The following is a 19,274-nucleotide window of genomic DNA, read 5'->3' as shown; positions in this document are numbered from 1 at the left end:
CTTGGAAGCATGAAGTCAGACTGCAGAATCACAGAGACTAGGATTTGTGACAGCTGAGTCTCTTTAATGACAGTGCTCCAGAGCAGTAGTCACCGAGCAATTTTTCATTACGCAGGGTTTAAAAAAAAGTGGGACATGTATTCCTAACATATTTATATTTATGTATTTATAGATTATATACACCTACTACTATTACTAGCTAGTATCTCAAGGTACACTACATACTTATGATTTTTTTTAAGTGAAAAGTAAATATGGCCCCAGTAGCAACAAGTGCACCTAATGCCTGGATCTCAGATTCTAATATCATTCTCCAATAAAAAGAAGCAGGGACTCTTTGGATAAATGGTTGACTGTAGGACTGGTGCAGGACATATATACAATTAGCCTGGGGCATCTTGTAATGTCAGAAAGTAAGGAAGTGCTCAAACAAGGCAAAACAAAAAAAACAAAATAGTAGGAGTCTGTCAAAGGAACATGGGAGCCAAATAAAGGAGCTCCCAATGGCCAAAGCTGGAAAAATTTAAGCAACAAAATAAACAAAATACTATAGGGTTATAATCCAAAGCATAAAATAAATACCCATGTGTCCATACTGATATAAATCAATGACTGAGTAAACAAATAAATGAGGAAGAAGAGCAAATATCTTCTACAGAATCATTCCAAACAATTTATGTACCTCATAGACTGCACACTACCATTGTTAGAATGTTATTATTGTTGTTGTTATTATTATAATCTTTGTATCCTTTGTTAACCCAGTGCTCAAAAACTTGTTACTTAAATAAAAAACTATTTTAACTAAGGTATAAATTACCTTTAACAAATTAGTATTGATATGTTACTCTGTTGACACATTTGCATTTCAACAGGAGCTTTCTGGAGAAACACAATACTGAACGTAGAAGATTTGAAAGTGACCATTTAAAGAATGAAGCCAGGGTAGCCGCATTAATTAGGGGCAGGCTTCATTTCTGACTCCTGTCCCATCCTGTGGTGGAGGCTTAATCTACATTTGCCTGAGACTTTCTTTGCCTTTATTCTTTTTTTTTTTTTTTTTTTTTTTTTTGCGGTACGTGGAGCACAGGCTCCGGACGCTCAGGCTTAGTGGCCATGGCTCACGGGCCCAGCCACTCTGCGGCATGTGGGATCTTCCCGGACCGGGGCACGAACCCGTGTCCCCTGCATCAGCAGGCGGACTCTCAACCACTGTGCCACCAGGGAAGCCCCTGCCTTTATTCTTAATACATGGAGATCAAGGTTGAGGAATTAGATTCCTATGGAAAATGCTCCTTTTAAACAATGTTTCTGTTAGCCTTTTATGTGTAACAGGACACCTCCAAACTTAGTGGTTTAAAATGACAATGAAATATTATTTTTCAGGATACTGTGGTTGACAAGGCAGTTCCTCTGCTGGTTCTCCCTAGGTCCACTCACTTAGCTACATTCATCTAGGGGATCAGCTAGGCCAGATTCCAAGATGACTTCACTCACATTACTGGCTGGTGATGCTGGCTTTTGGCTTGGGTACCTGGGGTCTCCTCCATATGGCCTCTCATCCTCCAGGAGGCTAGACCATCTTCCTTACATGGCAGCCTCAAGGTAGCCCAAGATGGCAAGAGTAGAAGCTATACGCTCTCCTTAGACCAGAGCTCCAGAATTCATACAATGTCATTTTAACAACATTCTATTGGTCAAAGCAAGTCACAAGGCCAGCCCATGATGAAAAGATGTGAAACAGACTCTACCTCTCAATGATAGGAGCTGCAAAGACTTTGTGTCCTATGAAATCTACCACAGACAGCTATGCAGCATCTCCATGATTCAGATCCCAGTAACTGAGATTACCACTCAGTGCTTTGCAGAAGCCCTCTACTTATTGTGCTGTCAAAGGGCTAGAGGAAGGAGTACCAATGGTATGATATTCTTGAAAACTTCTCTCTTTGCCCAGAGATAGAAGAGTTCAAGCTGTCTCAAAAATTTGTGGAGAAGAACCCTGCTTTGGCTGACTACCTTGTATTTTAGGAAAACTAAATAACTTCTAAGTGATGGCAGGATACTGCTCACATTGCCCAACCATTTCTTGAAGGTGGTGGTATCTTCCTAAAGATTGAATTTCTAAGCCCAAGAGTATAAAGTAACTGGAAGAGCATTATCATAAAACTATATTTCTAAAATGCTCTGCTTGCCTGAGAGGAATGCAGAGTGGCAGAGAAAAGATCCTACCACCCATATAAAGTTGTACAGCTCCCCCAAATATAGTCTTTTCTCTACCCTGACAGTTTGTAAAATGAATGAGCAAGATGAAGTGAATTCCCTGGTCTTGCCTCTCCACTTAAACACAAGGAGCAATTCATCCCTTTGCACAGTGGGGGAAGGGGAAATGCGTGGTGAATTCACCCAGCACCTCATTCAACCCTCACAACTACTTTCAGGGGAAAATTAACATTGCATAGCTGAGGAAATGGTTTCTGAGAGGTTAAGAAATCGTTCAATGTCTCACAGCTAGTAAGAGCTGAAAGTGGCATTTAAACGTTTAGTTCTAGGTCTATATGAAACTAAGACCTGCCACCACTGCCCTGTCTGCCAGGAGGATGTACAGAAAAGACCTGTCAGGTCATGCCTTGGATAAAGGAATAAAAGAAACGAAGGATTTGGAAGAAAAAAAATCCCAGAGAGTTAAGTGTTGGAGGAAATTTTTGAGGTAGCCTAGAAGCACAATGTTACTCCATCCTTATCAAAGGAGTATTAAAGTAAAGGGGTATAGGGCCTCCCTGGTGGCGCAGTGGTTGAGAGTCTGCCTGTCGATGCAGGGGACATGGGTTCGTGCCCTGGTCTGGAAAGATCCCACATGCCGCGGAGTGGCGGGGCCCGTGAGCCTGCACGTCCGGAGCCTGTGCTCCGCAACGGGAGAGGCCACAACAGTGAGAGGCCTGCGTACCGCAAAAAAATAAAATAAAATAAAGTAAAGGGGTATAGAGAGAGAGTGGGGGGGAGGGGAAGAAGAGGAGGAAGAAGAAGGAGGAAGAGGAGGGGGGAAGAAGGAGCAAAAGAGGAAGAGGAAGTTGAAGAAGAAGATGGGAAAAGAGAGAAGAGGAAAGAGGGAAGAGGGAAAGGGTGGCTGCAAATTGAAGCTATATACTCCAGCCTTCAGCGAGGTCTTGGTGACCAAGAGGCATTTTCCATTAGCCAAAGGGAAGTTCCAGGCACTCTCTGTGTGTTGCCCAGGCCATTTTGGGCTTTCCAGCCAAGCACGTGATATGACCAGGATAGTTTAGGGTAACTCTGGGAAAAGCTATTAGTTAGTTTCATTCAGTTCAATCTAGCATTGTGTAGGAAAATCTTTTGTCTTCTCAACTAAGACCCTGCTTTGCAAGGTACTGTTATTCTGTACCACATATACATAAATACACATAGCTCTGGGGACAAGCTATTGAGGTATTAACTTTTGCCTTGTTTTCACATATAATTTTATGCCTTGTTTCACTTTGACTGGGCACGTCAAAGACCCATACCAACACCTCATGACCCAAGAGGGAGCAGGACCTTAGAGGGAGTGGGTAAGGGAGAGTACCTTATTGCCCACCCTGGGCCTGGGCTCCATGTCTATCTCGCATGTGCTGGTGACTGCCTCGCGATGAAGGTGGGCCCTTGACGAACAGCAGGCTGAGAAGCAGAAGGGGTGAGAGGGACCGGTCTCTCACAGACTAAGGGCTGGGATAACCAGGGATTCTTCTTTAATGTGATGGAGGAGGGAAGGGGGCCCACAAAGACTGACATCAGATGTTCTGCTAGTCACATAGGTAGGAACCTGGAACCAGATTTTTCTGCTCTGGAAGAATAAGAAAGTGGTACATCCCTTGTACTCAAGTGTGTGGGGAAAATTCATAGTCATTTCATGTATATTTATATACAATATATTCTGGTATTTTTTATTTATTTCATTTTCTTCAGTCTTACTTCTCCTGCTAAGTGCTTGGAGAGGCCGAGATCACTTCTTATAGTCGCATATTCCTTGGTTCTAGGCTGAGAGTAGTTGCCTTAGAGGACATGTGTTGCTTTTGATGCTTGTAGCATATTGAAAGCTTATCGAAGATTGTTAAAAGATTCTTAAATTTTCTGAATATTTTAAGAAGAACCAACCTAGTAGCACAGCTGACAGACACCCTGCTAGTCCCAGCAGCTGACACAGTGGTCCAGCCCCTACCCTGAACTTAGGATGACAGGTGTCTTGGTGTTCATTCTGGGAGAAGCCAGCGGACTCCTCCAGAGACACCTGGCTGCCCTGCCTCTGTGCCATTCTTGATCCTGTGGAGAGAGTTGTCCAGTATTTCCCCTCAGAAAATACACTGCCCCATTAGTAATATTCTCCTCACTCCTTCTTTCACTGCAGCTACATCCAATGGCCTAAATCCTCTAGATACAAACCAGCACGAATTGCCTTGCAGTTTAGGATTTCAAGTAGAACTGATTTTTCTATGTAAGGGTTTATGAGCTAGATTACGTTTAGAGTTAGACTGACATATCCTCAGTGTTTCAGCAAGGCTGACTGGGCTCTGCTGCTCATTTCATTTATATGAAAGGGAAGACAGGTGATCAGGTGGGAGTGGGCAGATCAGGACTCCTCTGGCCCTCAGAGGTCATATTTCCACAGTGGGCATTGGGTAGTCATAGCTGTCAAGCCAAGTCACTCAGGGATCCTTGCATTTTCCACATTCTCCTGTGTGTGTGTGTGTGTAGGGGAGCTCAGAGTCCATTCCTCCCCCTACTCTGAAAGTACTTGGTAAGTGGAGATAAAGAATTTTGATGAGAAAGAGGTCATTAACAAGTTCACATAGGCTGAATGTCTCTTTGGTGTAGCTGATGCTATAGGATTTGGAAACCGGGCTTCTTCTATTTGAGAAATAAAGAAGTAGGGTGATTTACTTATAGACTGTGTCCTGAAAAAAATTATCATTCTGTTTTCTAAGTATATAAGTAATATATTTTTATTGCGGAAAGTTTGGAAGAACCAAAAAAATACAAAGACAAAATTTAAATCACCCATAATTCTGCTATTACTTGTGTGTAAGATTAAAATAAATACTACATGTATATAGTAGGCATGGTATATAATGTGATGCAATGTGTAACTTATTAGAAAATATTATATTTCATTATATTACTATTTTTTCCTACAAAATTGGGAAAATTGCATATACTATGTTGCAACTTAAATGGTATGTAATTTCAGACTCACTTAAATGTGAACAATATAAGTAAGAATTTGATGGAAGAACAACTGAATGAACTCAGGCATTAATGAACAAATGCATGAACAAGTTCATTTTCCACTTGACAGTGGAAGACTTACAACCTTTCTGAAGGTTTTAAACTAGAGGAAATTTGAGAGATTTAGACTAACCTCCTCATAATGGAATGATACTTCACTTCGTTCTGACCCCACCCCATCCCCAACACACACACACACACACACACACACACACATCATTTAAGTACTAGCTCTAATTTAGCTCACTGTGAACTTGCCTGGAACAGGAAGTCTTATTCTATAGACTTGACTCTCAAAAATACAGACAGCAAACCTCTCTCTTTCTCTCCTTATCTCTTTGTTACACACCCATACCCACACACACCACCACCACCACCTTTTCTGAAGCATAAAGAAATAACTAATGTGAGATGCCCTTATGTAATTCCAGAGATTTCAACATTGCTTATGTTGGGCTGAGTATGAGGTTTTATTTTTTTTTCTTTTTGACATCATCATCTTTCTGTGCAGAGATAAACTATGATTTAACACATAAAGCTTCAAATAAAAACGTGCCCGGTTGTTTTGAGGTCAATTGTGTCTGACTCAACAAATGGTAAATTGCTTTGAGATTTCAGTTGTTCTTTTCTACCTTCCAAACATTGTAGAAAGATGAAAATGGGAAAACAAACATACAGCAAAAAATATAGGACAAGAGTAAATCAAACCTCATTTCTCTCCCCTCCAACTTTGTTTTGAGAACAGGCATCTGGTGTCAGAGAGACCTCACTGGAATCCTAACTTTGCCAGACTTAGCAATGTGACCATGGACATTTACCTTGACTTCTTAAAGTTCTACTAGTTTCCTCATGAATAAAATGGGGATAATGGTAGTCCTATTTTATAAGACTGTTGTGAGGTTTAAACGAGGGAGTAGATGTACAGTACTTGGAACAGGAACTTTTAATTATGAAGTGCTAAATACTAAGCACTTTTTACAATGATAATTTATTATCATTATTAGTCTTTTCTTAATGTTAATATTGTTGGGCTAACATTAACTTGAAAGTAAAGAATTGTGGAAGGAGCCACAGAGTTCACCATAAATTTCCTCCTCAAACACTGATTTAATTTTGTTTTGGATCTTTAAAATGAATACAAACATGGATAACATCTATGAGGGGCTGATGGGAAGTATTCAGACATTTTCCTGCTTATAAAAGGAATCTAATATGGTAAAAACAAATGAATCCCCAATGAGACCTTCCTAAAATTTCGAACTACAGCTTGTCATGATCCATAATGCTATGTTGTCTCTTGGTTTCAGTACAATATCTAGATTATAAATTAATGGCTTTGATTGGCAAATTACCCAGTGTAGTCAATATTACTTCATGAGAGTGATTGTAAGAAGAACCTAATTCTGTAAAAGATTCAGTTACAAAGGAACATGTCAAAGCCAATGAAGTATGATGCTATCATGGGATTGGGGTTTAGCACCATGAAACTGATCATCCATGAGTCATATTTTGGCTCAAACACAGGGAGACTCCAGGGAACACTAAGAGGATTTGCAAGTGTTCTGGCGGCCATCTCGGTGCTGTGTGTTCTGCCCAAACTGCACAAACCATGAGACCAGGGCAAGAGAGCACACGAGGGATAGTGTTTCATGGCTTCATTGTTTCTGGTATGTGCAGAGCATCAGAGCTTGGGAGAATGCTGTGTTGATCAGTGTTTGGTGTTGAATGAGTTGAGGGTGAGAAGACAGGATGGCACGTGTGGTTTCTCCCTTCCTGCTTCTATGAAGATGTCCGGCTGGGCCCAGAGCTTATAGCAGTTCATGAGAGAGGTGCAGGGTCAGGACTGCGGGGGGAAATAGGAATCCTCCCAGGTCTCCTCAGTGTTGACTGGGGATATGAAATAGACAAGGGAGCCAAGGAAGGAAGAGACTGGGGCCAGTCCCTGAGGTGTGTTCATCACCAGCGCACATTCTATGGCTCCTCCTGAAGGTCTGTGACAACCCCCTGAGCAAATGAACTACAGGATTTCCCTACAGACTGAGCTGAAGTTGAACCAACTGTGACAGCACATTTTCTTCATTCATTTTTCTCCTTCATAAATATGTCTGTTGTCCTCCTGGACATCTTGGGCTGCTCTCCCCAGCCTGCCAGAAATAGCATTCTTTATCACAGGGACTCTCAAGGTACCTTTGTCAGTGTGACTATTCCCATAATAAGCATGACAGAATCCCCTGGGTACTGTTCCTTGTATAACATATTTGTGTTAATCACGGATGGAATGAGTTCATTGCTTGAAGGGGAAGACTCTTTCTTCATGGGCATACATAATCGATTAGTGCTCTTGCAGCTGTATTTATTGTCAACCAGAAAATATCAAATGGTTTATGCATTGAAGAGGGATTGCCAACTATTCAGATAGATATCCTGAGAGACTGGAATGAAATCCACTGATTTCCACCATGATTTTCCAATATGCCTTCACAGGTAAGCCACTTCACTTCCCTGGATCTCAGTTCCTGGAAGGAGTTGATCTTTGTCTCAATTGTACCTTTAAGCTCAAATTTTAATTGCGGATTTTTTGATATGATATGTATATATTATATATATCAAGAAGAGTGTATATCTATCAATATCTATCTATCCATCTATCTATCTGTAATTCTTGAATGTCTTGAAGATTAAAGAGATACAGATGTAAAGTCCTCCAAGCACAATGCCTGGTGCATAGGAGTCGCTCAATAAATACGTGGTGAGTCAGTTACTATTTCTATGCACATAGGCACACATATACCTAAGCCACCTCTGACTTATAAACCCTCAGTTGAACTCATAATTGAAAGCTGAAGCGGTCGAGCTGCTTTCCTTGTCCATGCATGATTGCTCCCTGCAGTGCTGGACACCTTGCTGCCCTCCCCTCGGATTCCATGGATCTGTTGGAATCTTGGGACTGGAGGGTGAGGCTGTTCACTCACATTTACTCAACACAGGAGGGTGAGAGTCCCCCTTGCTGCTGGGCACCACTGGAAGTGGGTGATCTCCCAGCAATCTGCCTTGCTCTGTGGAATGAGTTTCCCATGGGACACTGTGTTACAGGGTACTAGGTTTCTTGGAGCAGTCCACAAAGAAATCTTGTATGAGTCAGGGAGGAAACACATGACACTCAAATTAGGTGACTTAGGAGAGTTTAAGGGCATTGTTTACCAAGATGTGAGCAGGATGTAGAGAGATCACAGGGGATACTGCAGTAACTTGGAGAATGGCAACAGGGAACATTAGGTGCCACGTCTAGTCCTGAAGAGACAATGCGAGAAGAACTTGCTATAACTTGGAGACAGAGACCTTGTGGGGAGAGCCACCAGCCAGGTCCCTTTGCTAGAGAAACACAACAGGCTTGTGTTAAGTTGGCAGGGAGCCAGGGGAGTCAACATCTCTACCTTCACCTCCCTCTCCCCATTGGATGAACCCATCCAGAAGCCAAAGAACAAAGGGGGCCATACAAGGGAGTACAGGCCATTCAGACCAGCCTTTTGGGGCAGAGCAGGGTGGAAGAGAGCAGAGTGGGAATCCCCGCTTATAAAAGGTCTTTGGAACCCAACCACCATTGTCCCTAAGGGATGATGGGTTCCAAGTCCAAACAACACACTTGCTTAGCTTTTAGAACACAGCCTCTTTTTGATGTGTAGAGTGTCTCTTTCTCACGTACATACATGGTTTGTGAGTAAATATATATCTAAAAGTGTCCACACGTGGATTAATATAATTAGGATAACTAATTTTGAGAGCAAAAGGGGTGTTTGCTATTTATAAATACACTGGTACACAGGAAAACTGGCACAATTCTGGGCAAAATGGAGCTTCTGAGGCTCTAACTAAAATGCAGTGAGCTGAATTCTATAAGTCTCAAATGACTCTTAATCTCATTACTTTACAATTACTTGTATATATTGCATATATGTTATACACATGTGGCAGGCATTCCTCTCAGTTAGTAGGTGTACCTGTGTGGTACAATTTGAGAAAATATCAGTTAAAGAGGTAGGTCCCTTATCTTGAATATTCCTTATACCTGCTATGTTCTATGCTCCAAATTTCCCCACTAATGCAAGTATTTCTTTGTGTAGAGGTATTTTTTCCCACATAAATGTAAATCTCCGCAGAAAAATTTTATGTTAGGCTCCTTTGGCTGTTGGTAACTTACTGGCAACAAGTTTTTCAAGTTCTGACTATCCTGAAGATGGTTTCCTGTGTGAAGAAGATACATAGAAAGGGCTTTTTGATGAGGGGAGGTGGCTAAAATGTCCTGAGTTGCTGGCTGGCTAGGAAACCATCTTCAGGTTAAGGTGTTACAACTCTACACTAACTCTTCCCTCATTCATCCCCTGATGCAGCCTCAGCCCCACTTCTATCTCCATACGATTTATGGTCACAGATCCTACTTTTAAAGACAACCAAAGCTGGGTTTAATGGATTATCCGCTAATTCCCCTAAGTGTGGGCTGCACCCCACTATGATACTCAAGATGATTTCAAGTCGAGTTCAGATGTGTTAAATAACACTGAATCCTACACGAAAAGAGTTATTCCCTATAGCTGATGCTGCTGCTTGGCTGGTGAACCCCAACTTTTTTAGGTAATAGCCCATCAGAGAAGGTGACCCTATGTCCAGCTCAGGGGTAAATCCAGATTGCTCTAAAAAATCATGATAATTCCAATACTCTTATATTGGCTTACAAGAGGGCATGAGACCAGTTCTAGCCAATGAGACATGAGAGGGAGTGCCCCAAGGGCTTCTGAAAAGGGTTCATAACTTCTTGAAACTGCTTCTTTTTTGATTGAGTGGAGATGATGCTTTTGCCGCAACCAAATTATCTCCTGATGCAGTCTCTGAGGCATGAGACTACTTTTACATCTTTTATGTATACTGTGTCCTTTTACATCTACTGTGTAGTACACTGAAGTACACTGAAGTGTACTTTTACGTCCACTGATGGCGTGCTTTTGGTTTCTTTTCCCCAGACCTCACTCTGTTAATTTTTCTTTCTCTCTCTAATCAATCTTCTCCTGATCACAAACTTCTTACACTCGGTCTACAAACGTAAGCAAGTCTGTACCATCGTAAGACAAACCCTTGACCCTGCCTTCTCCTCAAGCTGCTAGCTTTATCCTTGCCAACTCTGCCCATCCTCTTGCTGGAGCTGGCTGAATTCTGTGTTTTCTCGATTCCCATTTGTGCTTCTGCTCTCTGTGTTCTGACATCTGCATTTGTGTCCCACTGAAAATGCTCTCATGTAATTTGATGAACCACCTCCTAATCAAAAGTCAATCACTTTTATTCAAGCCTCCCATTATTATCTTCCAAGCTACTGTACCCTACTCTGTGCCAGGTACCAACCTAAAGAGTTGGGTCTTAGCAGGAAACAAAGCAAACTAATGTCCCTGCCCTTGGGGTGCTTACATTTTAGAATAACAATCAAGTAAACTGCATAATAGTTAGAAGATGCTAGTAAAGATGATGAAGTAGAGCTGGAAGAGAATGGGGGTACAAGGATTGGATGGGCAAGATATATTTCATAAAGACAACACTGAGCAAAATTTAAAGGAAGCTGGGTATCAGTAATTAAAATTCTGCTGAAATATAGTCTCATTTGGGTAATGCCAAAGATCTGTCAAGTAGCTATCTGAGGGAAGAGCATTCCAGGTAGAGAGAAGAGCAGGCAGAGTGTGCCTGGCGTGTACAGAGAACATGGTGGAAGCTGAGTGGCTGGTGTGGAGAGAGTGAGTAAAGGGGTTTGAGGTAGGAGGGGAGTCAGAGAGGACATGGGCACATGTGACCCTGGGCAGGTCCCATCTGTAAAATCCAAGTGACCTCAGGTACATCGTTTGAAGATTAAATGACCTTTTTAACAGTTAAAAGAAAAAACCAACAACAGGCAAATACTGTAGCTATCTGTTAAATATTAGTCCCACTGCAGTAAGTCTAGCTATGTTTTATAATAAATGCTAGAGAAGAAAGATTATCTCATCTGCTTTGTACTACATTGAGTGCAGCAAGATATATACAGATGATTTATAAACTCCTGATGCCCTGATAAAGGGAAAAAAATTAAAACATCTTTAGCTCTGACATGAAAAACATGTTAAATGAAATGATAATATGAAAAGCACGCAGTACACCATTTAACCTGGTCCCGTCCAAAGGAAATATCATGCAAGGCACAGATGAGATTTTAAATTTTCTAGTAATGACATTAAAAAATGTTTAAAAACAGGTGAAATTATATATAAAATAGATAAACAACAAGGAACTACTGTGTAGCACAAGGAACTATATTCAATATCTTGAAGTAACCTGTAATGGAAAAGAATCTGAAAAAGCATATATATACACACACATATATGTGTGTGTGTATTTATGTATCTGAATCACTTTGTTGTATACCTGAAACTAGCACAGCATTGTAAATCAACTATACTTCAATAAAAATTTTTAAAAAACAATAAAAAAAGTGAAATAAATTTGAATAACATTTTATTTAACTTTGCATGTCCAAAATATTGTCACTTACCATATAATCAATATAAAAATTATGAAGAGGCATTTTACATTTTTTTAAACACTATCTTCAGAATGTGGTGTGTGTTTTATGCTTACAGCACATCTCAATCCAACCTGTCACACGGTAAGTGCTGAAGAGGCCCGTGTAGCCACCACATTGGACAAGGCAGGTCTAGTATATTTTAAATACTTAATAAATGTCAATTATTATTATTATTAAAACCAACAGGAATTGGGAGATATACTTAGCCCTGGTTTTGAGGAAGAAGGAAATGGAAACTTTGGAGGCTTGTATCAAATAAAGTCCTGATGATCCCGTCTGCTGGTTTTCCTCTCATGCCTCCCATGGCTGTCTCATCTAGGATGGCAGAGTTCTCAGCTCAAGTGACTGAGAGATGGCTTCATGCAGGAAAGCCCTGAGACCAGCCTGTGGGTGACTCGAAGGGCCAGGAGTGTGAGTTCCCATCTCCTGGGGCCCGTCTGTGACCAGTGTCCCCACTCCCACTGCACTCACGTCTCACCACGCTGTGGATCAGTTCATCCAGGTCTCTGCTTGGCCTGGGTCACACCCAGAATTACTACCCGAGGGGTCTCTCCACAGAAGTGTCTGGTTTCAAATAACATTTCAGCACCTTTGAGAGTGCCATCATGGCAAGAGTGACGCTATTAGTCACTCCAGTGTTGGTAGCAGAGGATGGCAGGAGCTCAGAGAAAGGCGTCAGGGAAGGCCCCAGCTTGTAGCTATGTTTTTCCCGTGAGGATTTAATTAGACCGCTGCTGTGTCAATACTCTTAGCACACTGCCAGCTTCTTCCCTTAGATGGAAACAGGCCAGTCTCCATGCAAGGATTCAGAGGGTAACTGGGACTCCTGCGAGGGAAACTGGCTTTGAGAGGCCATGTGGAATTTTTCCAAGTTTGGGGGGCCACGTTGTGTGGGGCTTTGGTTGCTATTTGGTTGCTGGCACTGCAGTGTGACGGTCCCAGGATCCATCCACAGCTGCACCCCAGACCAAGAATAAGGGCCTCAAGCCTTGCTTCAAAGGCCTCCATCAGAGTGACCTCACTTCCTTTTTCTCCTCTACCAGCTTCTCTCTTCCTCTCAGGAAGAAATGTCCCGTGGACCAGCTGGGGCTGCCATCCTGGCTCCTCAGAAGCCCAATTCTTAGCCCTTCTTCTGTTTATAACAACTTGAATGTTACATCTGACATTTCCCATCCTCTACAGGGCTCCAAGGGGGCGGCACCACTATCTTCATGTTAAATGTCTGAGTATGTGGAGGAATTGAGAGATTAAGTAACTTCCTCAAGGTCGCTAAGTCTCAGACTTGGGATTTGACTACCTTGCTTTTCAAAATAATAGTAATAACAGTAAAAATAATAGCAGCAATAGGTAGTAACCACCCAATAAAAGGAAGTGATTATTATTACACAAATTAAATAAATGCATAATTGACATGTTGGCCTCTCTCTCTTCTTGCTACTGGGCCAGAAATGCTATCATTACACAGACTTGCTTTGCATTTTAATGAGTAAAAGCAGATTCCCATGGAAGCACTATCTCCTTCAGGGGCTATTAGTTCTTGAGTGGTGCAGAGCCAGGTCCTGAGGAAAGGAGACAGGGTAGGAGCTTGAGTTAGCAGAAAAAAGGTGGAAGGGAAAGAGGCATGGGTTGCCAGGTTGGAAGGGTCCAAAGGTGGATTTCCTTCCTTGAATTTTGCATATGGTCCACTGTGGCAGAAAGTGGATGGCTCACTGAACAGTCCACTCACCCCTCTGCATTTTCCAGACTCTCTTGCAATTAGATTGGGTCATGTGACTTGTTCTAATCAGCTGATGTCAGGATATTGTCTATTCCTTCCTGGCCAAGAGGCTATATATTTCCTCCATTCCTCCCTCCCCTACCTTGGCAATCTTGGAGATCACATGGTCCAGAGGGCTACAAGGCAGAGGAGGGCACCCAAATCCCCTCGGACTTCGATATGATCAAGAAAGAAGGTTTTATTGTATTATGCTACTGAGATTCCAGGGCTTATCTGTTACTGCATCATAGCCTGGCCTATCCTGACAGATACACCTGATTATCAAACCTCTCCACAGTCAGCAGTTTTCAGGGACCTATCTATGAGCCAGCTTCTGGGCTGTTGTAAATAGATCTGCTATTTAGAAGCCCTCCCTCAACCTGAAATGCAACCATCCTCAAAGTCTTTTCCCAGCAGCACTAAAGTGTGGCGCACAGAACAGAGCTGGTCATTCCTCCGAGGAGGACAGAGACCCTTGGAGATAAACACTTGCCCATCTCAGGGTCCTCTGGGCATTTATGCTTTCATATTTGCCTGGTTTTATTTCTATCTCATTGGGAGATCCTCAATTTCCTGCTGAATCTTTCTTCCCTCTCCTTGTCTCAACTTTGGGGCATCCCTAGAGCTACATCCTGGAATCCCTTCTCTCTGGGGCTCTAGGTGATCCCCTCTGGTCCCATGCTTCAAATACCATTTGTATGCTGATATTTCTCATGTTTACATCTCTATTCCTGACTTGGAACCCAGAGGACTCATTTATCCAGATGCTTCACTAACACTTCTACTCTAAAAGTCACTGAAAATAGCATGCCCATAAGGAAATATGGATTTGCTCACCCTCTCCCTTTGCTGAATCTCCATAAATGACACCACTGTCTTACCCAACTGAGGGGATCCAATCTGGGACTCCTCTGTGATTCCTCTCTTTACCTTACCTTCCACATCCAATCCATCACTGAGTCCTTTCAAGTCTAGCTCCAAAATGTATATCCTGAATGTGTCCATGTCTTTCTACCTTCACAACTATTGACCTCGTCCCAGACACCACTTTCTCTCACCTGGACTGAGCTTCTTGTTTGGTGCACCTGCTTCCAGCCACTGTTTCCTCTCTTTCTGCCTTACATAGCAGCATAGGATATTATTTAACAATGTAAATCAGATCCTATTTCATCCTTCTTAGGAAATCTAGTGGCTTTCCATGACACTTTGAACAACAATCTAAATACCATAAAAATATATTTTAAGTATATTATATGTTTATATTTTAAGTCATATATAATATAAATTATATAATATATTAACATAGTATAAATGTAATATAAAGAATATTACATTATTATTATTATTTATATTATTATAAATATGTATATAATATAATATTATTTATTAACATAAAGTTTTTCTCATTTGTGCAGTGGTCCTCCAGATACATATATATCCATTCACATAATTTCATAGAAGTCCAAGAAGTAGAATTGCTGAACATGAAATTTTATGTTTGATACACAATGTCAAATTGCCTTCTCCAAACATTACAGTGTACATATCCAGAAACATACTGGAAAGTGCGTGTTTTCTGCATTCTCTGTGCTGTGGAGATTGTTAATCATTTTTTATTTCTGTTGTGCTACGTATAAAGAACATCAGCATTATGTTTATGTGCTGATCTCTGACTATGATACGATTGATATCCTTCTCATTCATTTATTGTATTTTGCCTTCTATGAGTTTTCTCTTCATAATCTTTGCAAATGTTTCTATTAGGGTGTGTATCAGTTGAAGTTCTGAGCTGCAAACAATAGAAACCAATTTAAGCAGATGGGAAATTGATTTTTTAGGGTATGGAGTGGCTCTTGGAATTGATGGGAAGGGTAAAAACTGAGGCTCAGAAAATGACTAAGAACAAAGGCAGGACTGGGTACAGAAAACACAGCCAAGGTTGTTGGGGAAGGTGGGGGTGGATTAAGCTGCCACGAATGGACACGTTTCCTCCCATCACTCACCTGCTCTCAATGGTCACTGTGCTCTCAAACTGCCCAGTCTAGAAAATGGCAAATGTCCACTATGGGGCTTGTCTTCTCCTCATTGTTTTGTAGCAGCTTTTTATACATTGGGATATTGGTCCTTTGTGTGTCTTCTATGTTGGAAATTTTTTTTCTTCAGTTCATATTTGCCTTTTAACTTTAAGAGTGCTTTTAGCCAATTGAAATTTTAAATTTTCTTCAGATAATTATAAAATATTTTCAGGGGCTGATGTTCTCATGATAGGCACCTAAGTTATTCTTTTTTAACCCCAGATTCTTCCATAGCATCAGATAGCTCCTATCTGTGGTAGATGGTGGCAGTAATGACCCCCAATTATTCATGTCTCATTGTATCCATACCCTTGGCTGGTCCCTTCCCAGATTAATCAGCTCTTGCTGGTATGACTTGCTTTGGCCAAGGAGCAAATGTGGAGCAAGCAGAGGCTTGAAAAGTATACATACATAGAGGTTTGCTCTCTTGGAGCCCCACAATCCCTATAGCAAAAAACGAACCTGCACTAGTTGGCAGGGTGATATGAAACACATCCAGCTGATGTCAGAGATCATCCAAGCCAGCCCAAACCAGAACTGCTCAGCTGACCCATGGAATTGTAAGAAATTATAAAGGTTGATACATTAAGCCACTAAGTTTTGAGGCAGCTTGTTACACAGCAAGTACAAACTTATACACCAACCATACATACCCTAACTCTTTAAAAAGTCTATTAGTAACAGCCTCCTATTTTTTTCCTGACTATAGCTTCCCAAACTATATAACCTTCAGAAGAGAGTAACTTGGGACCTAGAAGAACCCATATGTAGTTCAATGTCCTCTACAAAAAAAACATTCATTTTGTGGAAGCTCTTTATAAAGGAATGCCACTGAGAGATGTTCCCTCCCATTGCCTTGAGAAGTGTTTTCTTTAGGTGATCCAAAGGATGAGGTAGTCCATCTTGCTTCTATTTTCACAAAAGCAGAATAAGAAATGTCCACTTTCATTCACTGAAGAGCTGATGGTGTGCTCAAGTCTCTCTGGTTGGAAAGAGAATTTCCTGGCTCTCCTAATCTTTATATGGTTATTTTCTCACTCCCAAAGCACACTTAAATTTAACCTCTAGGTTGACAAATATCCATCACTGGTCCTTCTTATCATTTAAAGTTTTCTTTGCTATGATCTGAGGGTTCTATCCACAGGAAGATCAGGCCCAGCATTTACTCAGCACAGCATTTTGTCTGCAGAAACATGGGGAAGATGATGTGGGTGTCATCCTAGCTGACCTCTTTAATGAAAGTCTTGAATTCACCCAACGTTCCTTTGATTGCAGGGTTGGGAAAATGCCTTTTGATAAAATCATAGAGCAGTAAACACTAAGAGACTTTGGGTCCACATAATCCAGCCTCTTTCCTCAAGGACACAGACTTCTTGGTAACAGAGCTAGGGCTAAAAGACTTAAAGCTATTTCCTCTACTGACTACACATCAGCTACTTAATATGGACATTGTGGCAGCTCCTAATGCTCAGTTCTCACCCCTCTTCTCACTCTGTGTTCTCACACTCACTCATTCCCAGATATGTAAATACTGCCTTGTGCCTCTGGCTTCCAGATTTATATTTGTAAACTCCAGATTCATGTATCTAATTGCCTGCTCACTATCTCTCCTTGGATGTTTTGCAGATATATCTAAGTTGACATATGCAAGACAAAACTTTTAAAGTCCAACTGGTCTACCACTCTCCACCTTCATGTCACTGCCTTCACTAAGGCCACTAGTATCACTTATGTAGACTATTCCAACAGTTCCTGTAGATGATTTTAACAGTTTCTAAATCATTTTCTTTCTTTTTTTAAAAATAGATCTTTATTGGAGTATAACTGCTTCACAAAACTGTGTTTGTTCTGTTGCACAACAAAGCGAATCAGCTATATGCATACACATGTCCCCATATCCCCTCCTTCTTGAGCTTCCCTCTCATCCTCCCTATCCCACCCCTCTAGGTCATCGCAAAGCACTGAGCCAATCTCCCTGTGCTATATTGCTGCTTCTCACCAGCCAACTATTTTACATTCGGTAGTGTATATATGTTGATGCTACTCTCACTTCACCCCAGCTTCGCCTTCCCGCCCTGTGTCCTCAAGTCCATTCTCTATGTCTACCTCTTTATTCCTGCCCTGCAACTAGGTTTATCAGTACCATTTTTTTTTCAGATTTCATATATATGCATTAGCATATGGTATTTGTTTTCCTCTTTCTGACTTACTTCACTCTGTATGACAGGCTCTATATCCACCCACCTCACTACAAATAACTCAATTTCATTTCTTTTTTATGGCTGAGTAATATTCCATTGTATGTATGTGATCCAGAATAATCTCTTGATTGTGTAAGCCAGATCAAATCATAATTACTCATTTTGACCCCTTCCCATTGCACATCGAATAAAATCCAAAATCCTCACTGTGGTTGGGAAGCCCTCATGATCTGGCCACTGCTTACCTCTCACTGCTCTTCATCTCACTCTTCCCCTTGGTCTCTCAGGTTGAGCCACACCACATGGGCTTCTTTCAGTTTCTGAAACGTGCACAACTATTCCCTGCCTCTCCAGCTATGCAAGCCTTCTGCTTGGAAGCACGCTTCCCTCTCCTCCTCACACTCTAGGCCTCAGCTTAAATATAACATGCTCTGATGGCCTTTTTCTTATGACTTGCTCTTCTCTAAGTCATCCATTTGTTTGTTCTTTTCATAATACTTATTGCAATTTGTAATTCTTTTATTAATATGTCCTTTTGCTCAAACCCATTTATTGCCACTACACTGTAAGTACTCCAAGTCTGCCAAATCTGCTTTGCTTCCTATAGCATACTTGTTAAATAAAAATCTGAAATCATTGTGTATCTCCAGCACTTTATTATTATAGGTTGGATTCTCATACCTCCTCAGCCAGAGGCTTTTCTCCTCTAATTAGATCTTTATAGACAAAATTATTCTTTTTCTTTTTACTTGGAATTCTGCTTTTTTTTCATTTTAAATACAGTAATTTAAGGGCTTATTTGGCTGGAGCTAGGCTTTTGGTTTATTTACTTTACTTTAGAAAGCATGCAGATACTTAGTACACTGCAAAGGCCCATAGACACATTTCCATGTCTTTAAAAAATATCCATTCATTCTTTTTTTTTTTTTACAACTTCATTGGAGTATAATTACTTCACAATGGTGTGTTAGTTTCTGCTTTATAACAAAGTGAATCAGTTATACATATACATCTGTTCCCATATCCCTTCCCTCTTGCGTCCCCCTCCCTCCAACCCTTCTCTACCCTCATTGCTTTGGAGAATCTCAATTCGAGCAGATAAGTTAGAGTCATTCTTTCCAACACTCTGAGCCTCATGTCTTTAATGAATGACCCCAACACTTTATTCTCATAGATGTGATCTATATAAATAAATCAGAATGGAACATTGCTGCAGGAGGAAGAAGAGTTTAAAGAATCCACAGAGAAGAGTCCATTTGCTGGTCAGCAATAAGTAACTTAGGTCATGTGGTTTGTCCATAGCCCAGTGGGTGATACCATGGAGATGGTGGGGGGTGGGCGGTGGTTGCAGAAGAGTCTGACTCCTTCCT

This window comes from Mesoplodon densirostris, chromosome 6 (genome assembly GCF_025265405.1).
Source record: "Mesoplodon densirostris isolate mMesDen1 chromosome 6, mMesDen1 primary haplotype, whole genome shotgun sequence".
In the NCBI taxonomy this organism is placed as follows: Eukaryota; Metazoa; Chordata; class Mammalia; order Artiodactyla; family Ziphiidae; genus Mesoplodon; species Mesoplodon densirostris.
This window is presented reverse-complemented; position numbering follows the sequence as displayed.